This window comes from Vespula vulgaris, chromosome 17, assembly GCF_905475345.1.
Source record: "Vespula vulgaris chromosome 17, iyVesVulg1.1, whole genome shotgun sequence".
NCBI lineage: Eukaryota > Metazoa > Arthropoda > Insecta > Hymenoptera > Vespidae > Vespula > Vespula vulgaris.
The window spans coordinates 4,859,190-4,865,116 of record NC_066602.1 but is presented as its reverse complement, the minus strand read 5'-3'; positions in this window follow the sequence as shown (position 1 = coordinate 4,865,116).

Sequence of the window (5,927 nt, the reverse complement as noted above, 5' to 3'; positions counted from 1 at the left end):
AAAACAAATCGATAATGTATAACATGTCGTTAAACAGAATATACGGCAAGAAAACGTTTAGATGAAACGAGTATAACTCACTTCACTGTCTCCCTATTACAGTAGAGACGAACTCAAAAGAAAAAGAAAACGTTGAACGCACTTGACTCGCTTTATTGTCGCCATGAGGAACGGATTAACCGGAATTAATCTTTCCCTTCTTTTCAAATCTCAACTCACAAATATGTACCATGTGAAAAACAACTATGATAGCAACCATATTGACCGAGTGGAAACCCCATATTTCATTTTTCACATTATTTCGAACTCGAACTATCGCGCCCTAAGAAGTTTCACTACAACTTTATTCGTTTCCGCCCATTCACATTTTTGCTGGTCTTTCTGCCTATATAGTCATATATTATATAATATTTTCATAAAAATCAAAATAAGAATTCGTTTCCATATTATCTATAAGATAGAACTTCCAGCGCTATTCTTTTCGTGGTTTGTCCAATAGGAGTAATCCACTTTATATTATTACTACTACAACTATTATTATAATACTAATATATAATATAATAATAAGAACAAAGATAAGAACTACTTATATGTATCATATATATCCTACAATAGATATAATGTGATAATTTACGATAAGAAAAGAAAAAAGAATGTGTTATCTCGCATGATGATTTCTCATACAAACTCTCAACAAATTGTATCTTTAACATATTACCACTCACCGATAAGTACATATAATGATATTAATGAGATATTGAGATATTCGTCGTTCCTCCTTGTTTTTCTACCTTATGATTATATCACTAGTTCGTTATGCGCTTGTTTTTATTCCATCTTTTATTCGCTATCAGTCGCAACGTCTTATTATCATTTAATCTATCATGAAGGGTCAAAATGACCCATTTTGGACTTTTTATAAATATTCCTTCTCTAAAAATTTATATGATTTTTTATAAAATATATACATAATTAATAATATAAAGCAGTTTTCTTTTTTTTTTTGCCTTTTTGTTGTAAAATTTTATATAGTATACCTATATATACAGAGATGAGTTATTTTAACGTACGTAGGTAAATTCGAATTTTAAAAGTATCCTGTATTATTTTCGTGTAATTTAAGTACATTTTTAGAAAACTAAGTTATAGAATCATAACAGTAACAACGTATAATTGAATAAATCAAAAGATAATACACTTTTCTTAAGAAATAAATCTACGCATGAAATCACTAAATTAACTAATTCACTGATTTCACTAAATTAACAGGCTACAATTTAACCGCTATAATTATAGATTGCAAGAATAATTATACTGGCGTTCATTATTTTATGTCGACTAATACCGAAACGAAGAGCTGAATTTCGACTTTACTGTTTGAAAATTGGATGAAGACTACTTGTGGGTCTTGCTTCTCCCACACAAGTATACGTGCCGCTCTGTATGCGTACCAGTGTCTCTGGGTCGAAGTAAATAATAACATCAGGTCAAGAAGTGAAAAAAAAACGAATAACAAACTCAACCATTCTTGGCGGTTCCTCTAGACTAATTAATGCCAATACCCTCATTGAAGTCAAATACCCAACTTTAATGAAGAATTTAACATCACAGAAAGCAACGTAAAAATTATACTCATGCACCAGCAAATGCTATGTCGAACATAAAAGATGTTGCTAGGTATATATATCAAGTACAGAGTCTATCATAAGTTACTTAAAAACATTACAGTCATTTTACTATTTAAAGACCGTAAGAATAAGTTATTGATAAGCAACAATTTTTCAATTGAGCAGTCAGTCGAAAAAAATAACCACTTTTGGTCAGAAGAAATGAAAAAGAAGTTTATGGTTTTTTATCCCCAGTAACTTCTACCCAATTCGAGAATCAACACGTATTTTAGAAGCGCGATGTTCTTATGACCACAAATCATAGATTTTTAAACAGTAATATGCTTAAATAATGTGAAATGCTTAAATAATGTAAATGAGCATTAAAGAATAACAATTGTACCATTAATAAAAACTGTTATTATACAATTGTTACAACAACTTTGTGCTTATTACAAAATAAAAGCTTATTTCTTAAATTATTTTTTGATCAACGATGGTATACCCGAACATTTATAATATTTCGAATATGCATTATATAAGTATAATTAGTTGGTGCATAATATTATTTAGTATTATTGTATTGATTGATAACTAGATAAATAATAAATAAGACAAAAAATAAATAATCAATAGATTTTTAAATAAAGTATAAAATTATTCTTACAATGAATAAATTTAGTATTTCAGAAGATCTTTATGATCAATCAAGCTTAATAATGGAACGGTACTTAAGGGCGATATTCGAATTAACGAAAGATACGAAGAGCCTCGTACACAGATATAGCTCAGCACTTGAATCTTAGCAAAACACATTCTAAAGCAAGTCGAGCGATACGTCACACGATACGATGATCATTTATATCCTAGTCTCATGACTTGATAAAGAAACATACAAAGTGGCGAAAAGATCCTCGATCTAATGGATTTTCCATTCGTGATCAACTTTTTAGTTTTCTACATGAGAGACGCGATTTACTGATGTGTACACGTTTAAGAGTGTATCCGGTTATTACGTATAAACAAGGTAACGCGGTTACAAAAAATAATTCAACGTATTATCAGTATGGAGACTATACAGAGCTTCGAAATCTACAAACAAGCCATCGAAACTGCAGAAATTAACGTGACCCACGAGGCTGAGCTCAACAAACCTTCTCATCGACCGTAAGCATACTTTGCGCTATTTGTGAATCGAGCCACCATATCTTCCAGTGCGCTAAGCTAATCGAGGCAACTATGAAACAGCGTTGCGGTTTCGCCTAAAACTTCGCCAGATTTGTCTTCACGCAGACCATGGCGTGAGCAAATGCAAGTTTATCGCCTTGCAGGCGATGTAAATGTCCGCATTACCATTTGCTTCATGAGGAAGCTGTACCGACGGTTCCTATAATATCAAATAACGCGAATATTTTCGCGAGTATATCACACATGGTTGTGAACTGTTACCGACGACCGTAGTACAACTTAGACGCAGAAATCTTATCCGTAATAATCGAGTTCTAATAGACAGTAGTTCTCAGTCACATTTTATTACAAAAAAAATGACTAAGCAGCTGAATTTTTCGCGTGAACGAGTTAACTCAGTAGTCTGCGGGGTTCATAATAACAACTATTGTAAAGGAGGACACTCGTAGAGAGTGCCTTATGCTACCAGCTCTTATGCTACCACGTCAAAACTACCATACACAGGAACTATCCATTCGCCGCCATTATCAAGTGCAAATTATCAAGTGGAAAAACCCAAAATTCCCGAAAGGTGAGCAATTTCATCACGGCCGATGTATCCTCAATGACGAATGCCGTGCTGACGTCAGCCGCGTCCATGGGAAACCACGGGGAACCACTCACAGTGTCACGTTCCCTGACACTCATTTCGTAGAATGGAAAGGGAAGATAGGACTGTAAGTTGCAGGGCGAAATAATAAAAATAGAAAGGGGCGTATGAACCCATTCGACCACTCCCTGTTCGAGAGTGGGTTGACCTGAGAAGGTTACAGTCGTTCACTTCTACCACCAGGAACTCCGATAATTTCGACTGAACAGGGTCTGAAAACCAAATGCCTTTGATAGAAAGGATCTCTTTACAAAAATCGTCGAAAAGGGAGAAGACCTCAGCCGAGGAAACGAGATGTCTGGCTACTTTGGGTTATGCCTTTATGCCTGTTATTTTCTCCAAAACAACTCTCTTCAAAGACCAAACAGTGAAGAATATAATGCTGAACTGTGCCACCTTACCGCACTCGCACTCGTTTGTGACAAAACTTAACGACTCGAGTTTGGCTTTGAAGTAGCCAAGCCTTATAAGAGCTTACATAGTAGTTTGGAAAGATGAAACGGGCATTCATTCCCTCTCTGACGTCTGAGAAGAAAACGAATGTCTGTCTTCCTTTATCTGACAACTCCCATCTGTATTGCCAAAAGGCTAGGATTTCCTCATGTGCCTTTTCCACTAACGTGGATTTCCTCTTCTGACTTCTCACATCGCGATTTGTTGTCTATATTTCTAGTTCCGATTCCGATACGGGATGCTTGTTTTTCCTTGCACTATAGTTCCCAACGTTTATGAAGTTGAAAATCAATCGAGGATTCGCTGGCGTAACCGCTATAAGAGCTCGACTTTGCAGCGCACTTTTTGTAATCTCCCATCCTGAACAAATCAGACGCGTACGTAACTCTCGATGTGAACACTCCTTATCTTCTAGATCGTATTGAAGCCCCCATTACCTGCCTTCAAATCTCGCATGTCTAAGAATAGGAATATGCGTATCTTTCTTCCGTATTTTTTATAAAACTGCTGTTTCATTTAAGGGTGCTGATAATCTTTTCGATTCGGAGCTTCTTGGATTGGTTCTCGAACGAAGCTCCTAGAATATCCGAATATATTACGTGCGATGTTACAAACTTCCTTCAGTTAATTGAGTTTAGCCCGACGGACCTCTTTGCTACATACTCGTAAAAAAGAACCTGCGATAGGCGTATTTGGTTGTCCCTGTGTCTTTGGTGGTTCATAATGACAATAAAGTGATACACGTCATGATTCGGAATTATTAAGAACTAGATTTTCAGAGGAAATAAGATGTATAATACTGTCAAGATTATATCCAGCCATATCCTCGCAAGTTATAGATTGCGGCAAATTAACAATTCCGTCATAAAAAGCTAACGGATCCTTAATTCCATAAACCAGCTGCTAATGTTGCCATCCTCGGCATTCCGATTTCACAAGTTATTTTGCTTCGGACAAATTTTGGTTCTTAATTATTCGCATTAGAAACCAAACTCGGTCCTAAAACAATAGATCACGTGCAATACGATGATAGGTTCCATAAAGTCGCAACTAAATTCTGAGGGATCAAGAAGCCGCCAATGAAAAGAACTAATCGGCTGAGGAAATCGAATACGAGGAGCACTTTAAGCCTAATATATATCACGAATCTGAGACAGGATCTTGTGTCGTCAGTTTACCGTTCAGAAACTATAGACCGTATCTGGGTGATTCATACACAATCGCGCTCAAGATATTTCATGTCTTAGAGCGCGCCTTCGTGAAAAGTCCAGCTTTTAAGGAGCAATATCTATTTGTATGAAGAAATATCGCGACTTATGGCACATGTCCAAGGTTCGTTACATTAATACCTGCCACACCACTTACGACAAAACTACGCTTCGTATTTGATATTTCAACGCATTTCACTGTAGAAATGATAATCTCTCAATGACAATCTTATGATGAGTCCATCATAGGATGAACTATTTGCTAACTTGATTCGGTTAATAAACGTGTATATATTAATCACCGACATCGCAAAAATGTTTCAGCAGATAATTTTGTATCACCGGATGATTGCAAATATCGCTAGATACTATGAAAAGTCGTTCCCTATCCATCAAGACGTTTGATAACGTATAGAATATCATCAACATATTTTCTAACCGTTAGAACGTTGCAATAATTAGCTGCCGACGAAAATGCAGTCTGTCCCGAAACTGCAAACATTATTAAACGCAATTGTTACGTCGACGATTTAATTACGGGCACTCACACATTCGATGAAGCCATAAGAATTGAGGACAAAGTACTTGACATCGCGTCAAATGATGCTTTCGCATTACAACAGTGGATCTTCAACGAGAAAAATTTTATTTCAGATTTTGTCAACCATTCGACGGATACATATATTCGTGTAGATCTGGAAGAGACCACCTTTATTCTCGGGGTAGTTTGGAATCATATAATATACTACGTAAAAATTAATAAATTCAATGAACGCGTAACAGCGAACCATTCTTTCTCGCATAGAGAAATTATTCAATCCG